Raw genomic sequence first — 14,727 nt, forward strand, 5'->3', positions numbered from 1 at the left:
CTACAGATATAGTCAGCAGCCTCAGCCAATGCTGTGCAAAGAGGCAGATTCTCAAAGGCTGGTTTGCTGTCAAATAATGAGAGCCTTTATTGGAGGGAAGAGCCCAACAGGCATAGCCTTGGGGAAACGTCATTTATGTGGGGAAGAGCACAGACAGAGCAACAACCTGGCAGGTCTTTCCTGTATCCTATAGCTGCAGACTAGGCTGTGAAGCATATGACACTCACATCGGACATGTGTCAATAATTGCACAAGGTGTAAGGTAGTGGAAAATCAGCCCCACAGAGTGACCTACATAGTTCAAAGAAGAATGCATTAACTGTGCCCCATCCATGCTGTGCACTGAATGCGTCAGGGCGCTGGCGGAAAAATTAGTGTGGAATCATGTAATTAAAGACGGTATCACAACCCATCCACATAAGGGAGCCAAATTAAGGTTGCACTGGCAGGATCAAGCACTGTAGCCAACATTTTCAAAAATGATTGCTATTTCTGGGTGCTCAGCTTGAGGTACCATAGGAGCTGCCACCCAAAATACAAGTCATGCTGGGCCAGTCAGAAACTGAGCTATGTGGGCAGAGGAGTTTTGCTGAGCATTGTTTGCTGGAGCTCTGTGTGGGTTCGTGTGCGCAGATACGAACTGGAAACACCACCGGAGACAAAGCAGGCAGCAAGAAACCACCAGGCACAGCCACAGAAGCACTAGTAGTGTGACTCTGAGAAAAGCTGAGAGAGAGAGAGAGCTTTTGGGTGAAGTGCTGACCGGAAAGAGGCTTGGATCTTTGAACTAAGAAACTGTCTTCCGCTGTTTGATTCCTATTGTGATTAGGGAAAAAGAGCAGATTTGCACCAAAGAAATACCTGACTCCATCATCAATTTCTCCTCCTAATGGGAATAACCCGCAAGACCTCCAAAATTGGCTAACTGTTCAGGTCAAAGGATGTAACAGTAATATTATTATTATCACCATGGACAGGTGCCAAATTGAGGTGTTTTGAAGTAAATGCAGATTTGATTAACTAGCCAGACACCAGAAATTAACCCCTGACTGCTGCTTCTCTTTAGCTTTTAAACATCTATGCTGCAATAAAGAATATGAGCCAGCACTGGCAGGCATATTGGTCCAGGTACTTGGTGTGCAAGGCAACATTCACCAAGCTGACAAAAAGAAAAAAGAGTCACAGAAGAAATCAACCCATGGTCATTAGTGCCTTTCATAGAATCATAGAATAACACAGTTGGAAGGGACCTCTGGAGGCCATCTAGTCCAACCCCCTGCCCAGAGCAGGACCAATCCCAACAGCAGGACCAATCCCAACTTGATGGCCTGTCTGAAACAGCTGTCCATGCTAGCAATACAAATCTATTTCTTTAACCCGTTCCAATCACAGCATAGGCGCTATTTGCCTGCTAGGTGAAACTGAATTTTTCCACTGAGAAGCTGGCTAAATCACAAACCAAGACTGGCTTAGATTTGCAGCATGTAGGGCAGGGGTTCTCAAACTTCGTGGCACCGCGGTCCTCTTTGACAACAAAAATTACTTCACAACCCCGGGAGTGGGGACCGAAGTCTGAACCCATCTAAGCCCCACTGCCCCGGTGGGGGAGGGGGGATCAAAGCCTGAACCCCACCGCTCTGGGCAGGGGGGCAAAAGCTGAAACTCAAGGGCTTCAGACCCAGGCAGGGGGCCTGCAACCTGAGCCCTGCTGCCCAGGGCTGAAGTCCTCGGCCTTTGGCTTCGGCCCTGGGCAGTGGGGCTCGGGCTTCAGCTCCAGATCCCAGCAAGTTTAAGGCAGCCCTGGCCACCCATTCAAAGGGGGTTGCGACCCACTTTGGGGCCCGACCCACAGTTTGAGAACTGCTGATCTAGTGTATTTTCCGCTTGAATAGGTTTCCTCAAATGCAAGTGGCAATGATAGACAAGGGGGGTGAGGTAATATCTTTTATTGGACCAACACACAAAGTGGTGCGGATTTAATGAAAGGTGTGATTTTGCACCAATTTAGTTGAATAGGTGCAACTTTCTGTGTGAACGCTCCTGTATCAGTTTAAGCTTCACGTGTAGCAGTTTAACTTGCGCTGGCAAATTTACAAGTGCAAGCAGATCGAGGGACGTGATCGTTCCCCTCTATTCGACACTGGTGAGGCCTCATCTGGAGTACTGTGTCCAGTTTTGGGCCCCCCACTACAAGAAGGATGTGGAAAAATTGGAAAACGTCCAGCGGAGGGCAACAAAAATTATTAGGGGACTGGAACACATGACTTATGAGGAGAGGCTGAGGGAACTGGGATTGTTTAGTCTGCAGAAGAGAAGAATGAGGGGGGATTTGATAGCTGCTTTCAACTACCTGAGAGGGGGTTCCAAAGAGGATGGATCTAGACTGTTCTCAGTGGTAGCTGATGACAGAACGAGGAGTAATGGCCTCAAGTTGCAGTGGGGGAGGTTTAGGTTGGATATTAGGAAAAACTTTTTCACTAGGAGGGTGGTGAAACACTGGAATGGGTTACCTAAGGAGGTGGTGGAATCTCCTTCCTTAGATATTTTTAAGGTCAGGTTTGACAAAGCCCTGGCTGGGATGATTTGATTGGGGATTGGTCCTGCTTTGAGCAGGGGGTTAGTCTAGATGACCTCCTCAGGTCCCTTCCAACCCTGATATTCTATGATTCTATGATACTAAGCTAAATGGCTATAACGAGTTCTAAACTGATATAGGAGAGTCCACACACAGCAGTTGCACTGGCTTCAATAAACTAATTTAAGGTAAACCAGTGAAACTTGTGTGTGTAGACAAGCTCTTAGGAAACAAACAAAACAAAAACAGACAAACAAAAAACACTGGGAATCACATTCGTGGGGTGATGTCATGGATCCACAGGCTCTGTGCTATTCCCCAGCTTTTAAACAGTCCCTTGGAGAAACCCCTTCTGTGTGGCAGCCCCCACGGGGTCCTACTCTTCCTCAAGGATAGTCCACACAGCCTCAATACCTCCAAGACTGAGCCTCTGGGCTCCAGCACTCCTGCTTCACGCCATGAGCTCTGCCTGGGTAGGCCCACTGAGGTAGACTCCTGATCAGAGGCTTTTACACTCTTCAGGGACCAATGCAGCTCAGCAAGGATTTGCAGTGACACCAGGCAGCCTTTTCAGAACAGAGTAGGGTTTTGAGTCAACTGGAACACAGTATGCGGAAATCCTTACGTTAGCATAGAGAACTATCCATTCTGGCCAAGTCAGCGCTCCACCCAGCGAAGATGGCATAGAATCTCTCTTGGTTTCCGGCTCTTTGGGCATGGCTACACTTGCAGATGTAGAGCACTTTGAGTTAAACCCGCCTTCGGAGAGCGCAGCAGGGAAAGCGCGGCCGTCTGTCCACACTGACAGGAACAAGCGCACTGGTGTGGCCACATTTGCCGCACTTGCAGCGGCATTGGGAGCGGTGCATTATGGGCAGCTATCCCACAGAGCACCTCTTCCCATTCTGGCGCTGTGGCTTTGGGGGAAGGGGGCGGGGCATTCTGGGTCCTGTCCCAACGCCCCGTGATGCATTGGTTCGCATCCCAGCAATCCCTGTGCTTCCGTCGACATTTGGCACCATCTTTCAACGGTTTTTGTACTGCGCGCTCTGTCTTCCCTTTCGGTCTGCGGGAATGGAGCCCGAACGGCTGAGGAGTATGCTGACGAGTCTCGCCGGCACATCACGTTTGGCAGTCAAGTTATTCCTTGTGATCCAAAGTGACAATGAGGGCTCCGACGATATCAACTCGAGTAACGTATATGACACGAGTTTGCTTGTGGCATTCACGGACACGCTCACCACCGTGAAACGCCGCTTTTGGGCTCGGGAAACAAGCGCTGAGTGGTGGGATCACATCGTCATGCAAGTCTGGGATGACGAGCAGTGGCTGCAGAATTTTCGGATGAGAAAAGCCACTTTCATGGGACTGTGTGAGGAGCTCGCCCCCACCCTGTGGCTCAAGGACATGAGATTGAGAGCTGCCCTGATGGTGGAGAAGCTGGTGGCTATTACAATATGGAAGCTGGCAACTCCAGACAGCTACCGATCGGTTGCTAACCAGTCTGGAGTGGGGAAGTCGACCGTTGGAATCGTGTTGATGCAAGTTTGCAGGGCCGTTAATCGCATCCTGCTCAGAAGAACCGTGAGTCCGGGTAACGTGCATGACATTGTGGCTGGCTTTGCACAAATGGGTTTCCCTAACTGCGGAGGGGCGATAGATGGCACACATATTCCAATTCTGGCACCAGCCCACCTAGCCTCTGAGTATGTTAATCAGAAGGGGTATTTCTCTATGGTTCTCCAGGCACTTGTGGATCACCATGGGCATTTCACTGACATTAGCACGGGCTGGCCTGGAAAGGTGCATGATCCACGCATCTTTTGGAACACTGGCCTGTTCAGGAAGCTGCAAGCTGGGACTTTTTTCCCACACCAGAAGATCACCGTAGGGGAAGTCGAAATGCCCATTGTGATTCTTGGAGACCCCACTTACCCTTTAATGCCATGGCTCATGAAACCCTACACAGGGAGCCTTGACAGCAGCAAGGAGTGGTTCAACAACAGGGTGCAGAATGACTGTGGCGTGTGCTTTTGGTCATTTAAAGGGCTGCTGGCGCTCTCTGTATGGGAAGCTGGACCTGGCTGATGACAGCATGCCCGTGGTTATATCCACATGCTGTACCCTCCATAACATTTGTGAAGGGAAGGGTGAATCATTCACTCACGCATGGAACTCGGAGGTTCATCACTTGAAGGCTGAATTTGAAGAGCCAGAGTGCAGGGCTATTAGAGGGGCCCAGCGCAGGGCTGCAAGGATTAGGGATGCCCTGAGGGAGCAATTTGAGGCTGAAAGCCACCAGTAATGTCTGGTGCCCTGCACGGGAGTGAAGTGCAGTGGTTCCAATGTTAGTAGGAATCTGTGTTCGCTATGCTGACTTGCAGGGCCTGTTTCTTTCCTGGGCTAAGGTATCTTTTACTTTATGCAATAATAAAGAATGTTTTCAAAGCCAAAAACTCCATTTATTGAAAAGAAACACAACTGCTTGGGAAACAGAAAGGGCAAGGGGGTGGGGTGGGGAACGGTACAATCACAGATTTGCGTATGTCCTGTCTGGAGTGGTGTGCAATGAGTGCTGCACTTCAGGATGGCTCTACTGCATGGTGATGGGGGTTGGGTGCAGAGGGTCGGGGTCGTAGTTTTCAGGGCTGGGTGGTGAAGCTACAGGTGTTGGCGGCAGCTGGTGGCGGTAAGAACCCGGATGTTGGGGAAAGTGGGTTGGAGGTGACATGGGGGCACAAGGGAAAGAGTTTTGGGACAAGGGCTGCAGGGGGGGTCGGGCGCAGTAGTGCTCCGCCTGCATGGCTACGAGCGCCTGGATTGAGTCCGCTTGGCGCTCCATTAGGCTTATCAGCCGATCCGTGCTTTGCTGCCGGAGCACCGCGCTTTTGTGCCGGCGCTCCTCATTCTGCTGGCGGATCCTCCTTTCACTGTGCCGCCACTCCTGCCCTTTTCGATTTTCATTACTTGAATGCTGCATTACTTCATGCAACATGTCTTCCTTGCTTCCTTGCTTCTTCTCTTTCTGATTCTTTGGGGTCTTTCAGCCGGTGATAACACAGACGGCTGAGATCTCAAGGTTGCATCTGTAAAGGCAAACTGCAACACTTGACAGAGGCAGCATTGTTCACACCAGACAGAGCAATGATTCCCCCCGTACTTAAGGGCAAGCACAGTCTACACAGTAGCATAATTTGCCCGTCCAAAAGCGAGCGCACATAACCCATGGAAGCCCCAAAATGGTGAGTAAGCACAGGGTCAAGCGTGACTGATTGTTTCACGGCTGTACTGTCCTCTGGGGTTCTGTGCCTTGGGGAGAGCCAACAGCGGCAGGGGGCCCCTACACTGAACACGGTCCCCACATTTTCCACAGGCGTTCGTCCTGGAAGATATCTCGCTGCTGAGGGTGACCTGGGAAGCAAGGGAGGGTCTTCAACGGCAATGCGGATTGCGCCCCTGCCCATATGCAGCTTGCCTGTGTGCAGCAATGGTCCCCCCGCCCCTCACGGCACAGTGGTCCGAACCAGTTAGCCTGACTGGGACAAGGACCACAGTTGCTCTCCCGAGAAACCTGCACAAGCGCATTGCCCAAGTTCTGGATGAGACCTTTGAAGAGATCACTGAGGCCGATTACCGCGATGTGAGAGAGCACATCAGTGCCCTGTTCCGCATCTAGGCATGCATGCAGCCCATACCCTCCTCACCCCAAGAGCCTCCACCGAATAACTTCCTTCCCAAAATAAAAACCGCTTACCGGGAAGCTCCTCTGGTGTTTGTCCTTCCCCAAGCACCGGCCCCCGCAACTGGCTACCTTCCTGCTAGCTTGAGAACAGCTCCTGGCTGCATGCATCTAGGGACGCCGGGGTGTCTCCCCCAGCCTCAGCACCCTCGCTCCCGCTTTGCTCCTCCTCCTCCTCCCGCCTTGTTGAACTGGGCTCTGACGTGTCCATGGTGGTCCTCGAAGTGGAGGTGGGGTCGTCCGCAAGTATCGTGTCCAGCTCTTTGTAGAAACGGCAGGTCGCGGGGGCAGCACTGGCGTGGCTGTTTGCCTCGCGGGCTTTGCGGTAGGCATTCCGCAGCTCCTTCACTTTAACCCTGCACTGCAGTGTGTCCCGATCATGGCCCCTTTCCATCATGTCCCTTGATATCTGCCCGAAGGTATTGTAATTCCTATGGCTGGAGCGCAGCTGGGACTGGACAGCTTCCTCCCCCCAAAATTATGAGGTCCAGCACCTCGCCATTGCTCCATACTGAGGCTCACCTGGCGCGTGGAGGCATGGTCACCTGGAAAGATTCGCTGAGAGCACTCCACGCCTGGCTGAGAAAACAGGAAGGGATTTTTCAAAATTCCCAGACAATTTAAAGGGCAGGTCTGACGGTTGGTCACCTGAGGGCAGGGCAGTAGAGTTCAAAGCGATGCCCAGAGTGGCTAGAACAGGCATTGTGGGAACTTCTGGAGGCCGACCAGAGCACACTATCGGACCAGGGCGTCCACACTGGCGCCGCGGCGCTCCAGCGGGGGCACACCAAACGTTATTCCACTCGCCGAGGTGGAGTACCAGGAGCGGACCAGCTGCGGAGTCAGAGCGCTCTACGTGCCTTGCCAGTGTGGACGTGTAGTGAGCTAGTGCGCCCGGGAATCCTTTAATGCACTGTAACTTGCAAGTGTAGCCAAGCCCTTTGTCAATTCAAGGTTTGAGCTTAACCCAGCCACGAGCCACCTTTTCCCTTTGCTTTTAAGTGGGGACCTGTGCTCTCCTTCCCTGCTGGGAGAAGGGGGGAAATTCCTTCCTTTCGGTTGGCTGTTGCAAGGTGTGAATGTTCTGGCCAGTGGGGTTCCCATTGTCGTCTCAGATTCACCATCGATTTGGGTCGGTTTCAGCCACTCCTTTAATAGCCCATTCATTCCATCCCAAACAGCTAGGTGACACAAACACCTCATGTCTATTGCTCCACTCCAAGAGCATCTTTAACCGTTTTTAGCCCGCTGCGGAGCAATGGAAAGCACAGAGGGAAACTAAGGCACACATAGGATTAATAAAAATATTACAGAACATTCCCACTTCATCACTGGTGGCAAGTAACCAGCAGACCATCCTCTCTGAGGTCCTCCAGGGGTATTACAACTCGTAGGAAAAATGTTGGGGGATGGGTCTGGTTTCTATTGAAAAGTTCAACTTTTTGCCAAAAAACCTGAAAAGCTTTAGTTTTCAGTCCAAAAATTTCCCGTATTGGGATTCTGAGCTTTTCAATGAAAAGCTGACATTTTCCACAGAAAGCGGATACTTTTTGTGGAAAATTTAGTTTAGTCACAAAGCCTCTTTTGATGGAAAATCTCCAAGCTGCCCTGTTTGGAACTTACTCTCCATGTGGGCCATGTCTACACTAGAAAGTTGTGCTCCTTTAATGATTCCAGTATAGCTGAAGTGGTACGGGCGTTATATGAGTATATGGGTATGTCTACACTGGAAACTTCAAAGCGCTGCGGCGGGAACGCTCCCACGGCAGCGCTTTGGAGTGCGAGTGTGCTCTCCCAGCGCTCCTGGTAATCCACCTCCACGAGGGGATTAGCTCCGAGCTCTGGGAGCGTGGCTCCCAGCGCGCAGAGCCTGTCTACGCTAGCTCTTTAAAGCGCTCAGACTTGCTGCACTCAGGGGGGTGATTTTTCACACCCCTGAGCCAGCAAGTTAGAGCGCTATAAAACGTAAGTGTAGGCAAGCCCTAAAGGTGCTTAGTTATAGCTATTTCTGTAAGGGAAGAGGAATAACTATATTAGTAGCTGACACTTTTATACTGATATAACTGTGTCTTCATTTGGGCTTGTTCCAGTAGAACTATATCAGTAAAAAAACCAGACCCTTAACCAACATGGTTATCGTGGTCCAACTTTCAAGTGTCGATGAGCCGTTAGTCTGAAATGGCTCAGATGTGGGCAGGCTGCAAAGCCCATTTATTCACCCAGGCCTTTGTGGAGGGAGGGACACCCTAGAAGCTATCATTTATGTGGCAGAGGGTGAGAATTGTTGGGTGTGGCTTCTCCTGTGCACTGTTAGCCTTGGCATAGGGGCATGGAGCATAGCTGCTGACTTTACTTTGGATTGATTGTTTTTTAACTGTTGGCAAAGGCCTAGGCCAGGTGCTTTTATCCATAGTGTTATAAATCTGAATAAATAAGCAATAGAAATCTATTTATCAAGTTCAGTTGTCACAGGTGATTAGCGCCGGGGCATATACCCTCCATGGACAATCCTGACTCACTTCTGCACATGCCTCTGCTTATTCACCCTGACAACACCTCAAATTCCTGCCCTGTCATGGGGAAAACAATCACAACCACAGGCAAATGATTTGCTTTGCTGGATGCTTCTTGCAGTGATCATCTGGCTCAACCTACTTTCAACAAGCTATCTGTGCTGCAGACTACAACAGCCTGGGAAACAATGCTCTTTGTCACTGTGTAATAATTGCCCACCGCAATAATTTCATGACACCATGTTACAATAGGGGGTTATACAGGGTGTCTGCATGCCTTGGATGTTATAACAAGCCGCTCTGCCCCTTGAAGAGCCAGGAGGCCTGGAGCCGGCAAGCCCTGTTCGATAATCAGACGCAGATGGGAAGGGGTCAGGGGGATACTATAAAGGGCTAAGAGAATACAATTGGAGGTTTCATCACATGACATAATCTTTAATGAAAGACTAATCTTTAATTCCTGGAAACTCCAGGACAATCGGGGAAGGCTGGCAACCCTACAGATCAGGTGTGTGGCAATGCAGAGAGGGAGGAGAGAAAGAAAGATATGAAGATGGATGGATGAGGGGGACTGACCATGAGGTATATAGCCTTTTGTTGCTTTAACACTCCTACATCTCCAATCCAATCACAGGGTGGGAAGAGTGGATGGCTCAGGGAAGTGCGGGGGGAAGGGAGGAAAAGGAGTTTCCCTTGTTAAATATAATTAGAGCCACAATACAGTCTTATGCGTCCACTAGCAGTAAGAAGAACGTGAGTAATGCTTTATTTAGTTTTGATTTTATTTGTGTCCAGATTATATATGTGGGAATTATCCCATTGTATTACCGTGTAACCCTTGCAGATTCAAGACCCTATCCACAGCAATCTACCTTTGTGTTGCTGATGTAACACGAATAACTAGAGTGGTTAAAAACTAGATCCTCATTGTGTCTCCACTGCTTCACACTTGTTCAGAGAAGGTCATTGGTTGTGGGTGACGGGCCCTAGCAAATTCATCTCTGATAGGAAAGCTGGCACAGACAGTCTCACAGCTTTACCAGGGCCAGCTTGTTCCAGCCCAACCTTTCATCGTGATGGTAGAATAATGAGTTACAAAGAGAGTTGACCTCAGTGGGGTGGTGTCAGGGATGCTTGAGGTGAATTATCTGAGAATGGAGCCAGCTAACCATGTGTTAAAGACATACATGCCATTGGACTGCAGATACTTCATGTGTGCGATATACAGAATCTCTTTGTAAGGGTGACACCTTCTATTTGCATTCCCAAATATCTACAAAGAACACAGGGTTTGCCACACAGGATAGATCCCAGCTCCATCTGGTCTGCTTTTCTGCCTCCTTCCATATCAGAATAGATCATTGGCTTGTGTACATCAGCAAGGGCTTGTATTTGATGCTTCAGAAGAAGGCACAGTCCCATACACCACACACCTGCCCACCTCCTGCATGTGTGTGTGCAGACATACCCTTAAAGTTACACACATAGAGGGGAAAAAAACTTCTTGTCTCCTGCAGCTGGTTATTCACCTTTCTCCCTGAAGCCATAAAGTTTGATTACTTTATAATCTAGCCATGAACAGCTGAAACTATATGATCAGTTAAGACCTTGTCAAGCTCTTGTTTATTTAAATCCAGCCCTGATGTTTGCTATACTGACATCCTACTGCAATAACTAGACACTGCATAAGAAAGGTCTCCTCTTGTTTGCTTTACATTTGCAAAGTAAATTCCTAGATTGAGCCCTTATCTTGTAATTATTTATAGGGGTAACAGAGGTGACGTGTGCGGGGAGGGGGGCATCCGGGGTCATGTGTTCCCCCTCCCACCCCTCCGATTTGCTTCTTGGCTTGCACGGAGCATGCTCACACAGATTGCTGAACCCGGCTGCCCTCACTCTGCCGCTCCACCCCCCACTATTGGCAGGCCTGGGCCGTCTCTGAAGATAGCTAAGAGAAAAGATTAAAAACTCATGTAGTTATGTACTCCTTATTAGAAACAGCTACTCTAGTGCAAGTGAAATGTAACCCAATAACTAACTCTGTCTCGTATCTACCTGCTGCTCTGAAATGCTTTAAATCTAATTCACTTTAGACACCATGCATTGCTCTTGTGCGTTGAGCACAGGCAAGCAAAGCCACACGGGCTGAGACGGAAACCCTCCATTGATCCACAGAGCAGGTACGGCACTGAGAGCAATTCGGTGAGCAATTCAGCCAAACGATACCACTAAGTCTAGTCCATGGGCCCCTAGCTCTAGCGAGAGATTTTGTGACAGGAGGTGGACTGAGCCCCATCTTCCCACATTTCACATGTGCTGTCTCTGCTCTGTTGTGAAGGTCCACTAGCACACAGTCTCAAACGTTAACATCCTTGAAGAAGCAAAAACACCCAGCAATGGTCAGCTTAGATGGAGAAGTGGTGTTATCGGACTGGGCAACGATAGGCTCCCCAAAATAGTTTTTGATGGTGTGCTGAAGCTCGGAAACCGCCGGAAGGGTGGTCAGTGGAAATGCACCCTCAAGCAGAATCTCATCTCACGCAGCATAGATATTGATAACTTCAAAGCCCTGGCCACAGACAGATCTGAATGGAGAGCTGCTATCAAAAAAGGTTGCGAATAGTTTGAGGAAGACAGAGGTTAAAAAACAGATCTAAAAAAGGTTCAGGTGTCCTGCCAAGGCTTCAGTGGGAGCCTGCGTGTTCCTGTATGATATCTAAAAAAGAAAAGGAGGACTTGTGGCACCTTAGAGACTAACCAATTTATTTGAGCATGAGCTTTCGTGAGCTACAGCTCACTTCATCGGATGCATACTGTGGAAACTGCAGAAGACATTATATACACAGAGACCATGGAACAATACCTCCTCCCACCCCACTCTCCTGCTGGTAATAGCTTATCTAAAGTGATCATCAAGTTGGGCCATTTCCAGCACAAATCCAGGTTTTCTCACCCTCCGTCCCCCCCCCACACACACAAACTCTCTCCTGCTAGTAATAGCCCATCCAAAGTGACCACTCTCTTCACAATGTGTATGATAATCAAGGTGGGCCATTTCCTGCACAAATCCAGGTTCTCTCACCCCCTCACCCCCCTCCAAAAAACACACACACAAACTCACTCTCCTGCTGTTAATAGCTTATCCAAAGTGACCACTCTCCCTACAATGTGCATGATAATCAAGGTGGGCCATTTCCAGCACAAATCCAGGTTTTCTCACACACCCCCCACCCCACACACACACAAACTCACTCTCCTGCTGGCAATAGCTCATCCAAACTGACCACTCTCCCCACAATGTGCATGACAATCAAGGTGGGCCATTTCCAGCATAAATCCAAGTTTAACCAGAACGTCTGGGGGGGGGGGGGTGTTAGGAAAAAACAAGGGGAAATAGGCTACCTTGCATAATGACCTAGCCACTCCCAGTCTCTATTTAAGCCTAAATTAATAGTATCCAATTTGCAAATGAATTCCAATTCAGCAGTTTCTCGCTGGAGTCTGGATTTGAAGTTTTTTTGCTGTAAGATAGCTACCTTCATGTCTGTGATTGCGTGACCAGAGAGACTGAAGTGTTCTCCGACTGGTTTATGAATGTTATAATTCTTGACATCTGATTTGTGTCCATTTATTCTTTTACGTAGAGACTGTCCAGTTTGACCAATGTACATGGCAGAGGGGCATTGCTGGCACATGATGGCATATATCACATTGGTGGATGTGCAGGTGAACGAGCCTCTGATAGTGTGGCTGATGTTGTTAGGCCCTGTGATGGCGTCCCCTGAATAGATATGTGGGCACAGTTGGCAACGGGCTTTGTTGCAAGGATAGGTTCCTGGGTTAGTGGTTCTGTTGTGTGGTATGTGGTTGTTGGTGAGTATTCGCTTCAGGTTGGGGGGCTGTCTGTAGGCAAGGACTGGCCTGTCTCCCAAGATTTGTGAGAGTGTTGGGTCATCCTTCAGGATAGGTTGTAGATCCTTAATAATGCGTTGGAGGGGTTTTAGCTGGGGGCTGAAGGTGACGGCTAGTGGCGTTCTGTTATTTTCTTTGTTAGGCCTGTCCTGTAGTAGGTGACTTCTGGGAATTCTGGGACTTCTGGCTATTAGCCAGGATGGGCAGGGATGGTGTCTCTAGCCTCTGTTTGCCAGAAGCTGGGAATGGGCGACAGGGAATAAATCACTTGTGCTGGAAATGGCCCACCTTGATTTTCATGCAGGTTGTAAGGAGAGTGGTCACTTTGGATAGGCTATTACCAGCAGGAGAGTGAGTTTGTGTGTGTGGTTTTTGGAGGGGGGTGAGGGGGTGAGAGAACCTGGATTTGTGCAGGAAATGGCCCACCTTGATTATCATACACATTGTGAAGAGAGTGGTCACTTTGGATGGGCTATTACCAGCAGGAGAGTGAGTTTGTGTGTATGGTTTTTGGAGGGGGGTGAGGGGGTGAGAGAACCTGGATTTGTGCAGGAAATGGCCCACCTTGATTATCATACACATTGTGAAGAGAGTGGTCACTTTGGATGGGCTATTACCAGCAGGAGAGTGAGTTTGTGTGTGGGGGGGCATAGGGTGAGAAAACCTGGATTTGTGCTGGAAATGGCCCAACTTGATGATCACTTTAGATAAGCTATTACCAGCAGGAGAGTGGGGTGGGAGGAGCTATTGTTTCATGGTCTCTGTGTATATAATGTCTTCTGCAGTTTCCACAGTATGCATCCGATGAAGTGAGCTGTAGCTCACGAAAGCTCATGCTCAAATAAATTGGTTAGTCTCTAAGGTGCCACAAGTACTCCTTTTCTTTTTGCGAATACAGACTAACACGGCTGTTACTCTGAAACCTGTATGATATCTGTTCGTGATCTTGCTCCTCACTGTACAGATACATGAGGAAACACGTGATGCTGTGATGTCATCATGGTATTGGATTATATAGCCACACGAGAACACCTGTGATTACTCCTGGGGGGATTCTGTGTCCCCACTGCATGCAAGCAGAATTCATGTCCTCCACGCAGATTTCTTTGCTTCCCCGCAGAAAATTATGGGGAATCCACCACTGCCCCCACCCTACCAAGCCCCACTCCCCCAGCACCCGGACTCCCCGCTGAGCCCCCCACACCCAGACCTCCCCTGCAGAGTGCCAACCACCTTCATCTGGACCCCCCTGCAGAGTCCCATTGCCCCTGCATGTGGAATCCCCCAATGAGCCCCAATGCATCCAGATCCCGCACTGAGCCAGCCACACCCAGATTGCCCTACACACAACCCTCTCTCTCCACACCTGGATGATGGATCCCCCCGCACTAAGCCCTCTGCCACTGCATCCTGATGGGCTGAGCCTGCCTGCCCACAGCCGCTGTGCCAGGCGCAGAGGGGAAGGGCCCTGGGGTGTTTCTGGGGCAGACCCGGACCTCACGCTGTGTCAGGGTTGGGTGCCACCTCACTGCCGAGTCCCCGTCCCATGGGGGAATGCAGGGTGATCTCCCGCCTCCATGCAGCCAGTGGCCTGTGCACGCCATGCTGGAGCCGCCACATTCATTTATTGACAAATACAATTTGCAGAATTTTAAAAGAGTGTGCGCAGAATTTGTCATGGTTTGGGGCGGAATTCCCTCGGGACGCACGTGGTGCTGTGACGTCACCATTGCAGCCACATCAGAACACCCTGATGTCCTTGCCCTGGGAGTCTGATACAGCCCCGCGCTGCCGTGCGTTCATAGAATATCAGGATAGGTCATCTAGTCCAACCCGCTGCTCAAGGCAGGACCCCTCCCCAATTTTTGCCCCAGATCCCTAAATGGCCCCCTCAAGGATTGAACTCACAACCCTGAGGTTAGCAGGCCAATGCGCAAACCACTGAGCTATCCCGCCCCCGCCGTTGCCACTGGATACGGCCCGGGGAC

This window comes from Natator depressus, chromosome 8, assembly GCF_965152275.1.
Source record: "Natator depressus isolate rNatDep1 chromosome 8, rNatDep2.hap1, whole genome shotgun sequence".
Lineage (NCBI taxonomy): Eukaryota > Metazoa > Chordata > Testudines > Cheloniidae > Natator > Natator depressus.